This window comes from Myotis davidii, unplaced genomic scaffold (assembly GCF_000327345.1).
Source record: "Myotis davidii unplaced genomic scaffold, ASM32734v1 scaffold2788, whole genome shotgun sequence".
Taxonomy (NCBI): Eukaryota; Metazoa; Chordata; class Mammalia; order Chiroptera; family Vespertilionidae; genus Myotis; species Myotis davidii.
Window position 1 is genome coordinate 15,329 of NW_006298993.1, and position 1,488 is coordinate 16,816.

Here is a 1,488-nt window from a genome sequence, read left to right on the forward strand (position 1 = left end):
GCATGGATGAGCTGCCTCCTGCACGCCCCCTACTGGCGGTCGAGCCCACAACCCTGGATGCAAACCAGTGACCTCCTGGTTCATGGGGTTGCCCGCTCAACCACCGAGCCACGCCAATGGGGCGCCTGCACCAAATCCTATATAATAAAAGCCCAATATGCTAAGTGTCAGGTCGACCAGTCGTCCGTTCAGCCAGTCAAAGTGTAATATGCTAATGATATGCTAGGGCCACTCAACCGCTCGCTATGAGCGTGCACTGACCACCAGGGGGCAGTCAACTGGTCCACCAGTCGCTATGTCGTGCACTGACCACCAGGGGGCAGACAGTCGACCGGTCAACCAGTTGCTATGACATGCACTGACCACCAGGGACAGACAGTCGACTGGTCCACCAGTCGCTATGATGTGCACTGACCACCAGGGGCAGACAGTCGACTGGTCCACCGGTCGCTATGACGTGCACTGACCACCAACAAGCAAGTCATGCCCTCCCATGGTCCCTCCCTGGCTGGCCAACCTCCCGGGTCCCTTGGCCCGGCCTGTGCCCTCTCGCAATCCGGCCTGACAACGGCCCCCCCACATACACACACACACAAGTGCACGAATTTCGTGCACCGGGCCTCTAGTTTTCAAATAAAATCCATCTCAATGAACGTGCGCTGAAGTCTCAGACCCACTCGCCTCCGTCTGCGTGTGGCAGGAGCTGAGAGAAAAACGCCACCTCCCCCCGCCTTCAGATTGCTTCTTATCACCCCGATAAACGCCGGCGATGACATTTGAGGGTCCCCCCAGAGACAGGGCCCCCGTGAAATATAGATGAGGACGAAGTCTCCTTTGCCATTGAATGGGCCGAACGGCGTCTGGTAATGAAGGGATGTGATCGTCCGTGTAGCTAACGGTGTAGCTAACGGGCTCGGAGCTTGTTTCAGCGATAATGAACAAGACTCCCAACATCCAAGGGAAAATGCTTAATGTTTTATTGAGCGCGACCAGGGACTGGGGCGCCACCGGTGAAAGCAGCGAAGTCGCTGTGTGCCTAAGTGGGTGCCCGGCGTGCGTGGCATCTCTCTTTTCATTGGAAACGACTCCATTCACGATAATTCTATCAGACGGAGGCGGTGAATTATGGATGCGGAGGCCAGAGCCGTTCTCTCTTGGCACAGAAAGAACGTGAGGCCAGCCCAGCTTTCTCTCCAGGGGGCCCATCTTCCACTCCAGGTCGTAGGAACCCCATTATTTGGGGATAGGAGCCCCAGGGCCCAAACTATCCTGGTTCATCTCCTAGCTTTTTTTGGCAACAGCATGGAAACCAGAGATTCAAGAGAATTTCAGAAAGAGCCCAGTGAGCAACAGAATCCAAGGGGGGGGGGGCTGACTGGTGTGGCTCAGTGGGTAGAGCGTCGGCCTGCGGACTGAAGGGTCCCGGGTTCGAATCCGGTCAAGGGCATGGACCTTGGTTGCGGGCTCAATCCCCAGTAGGGGGCGTGC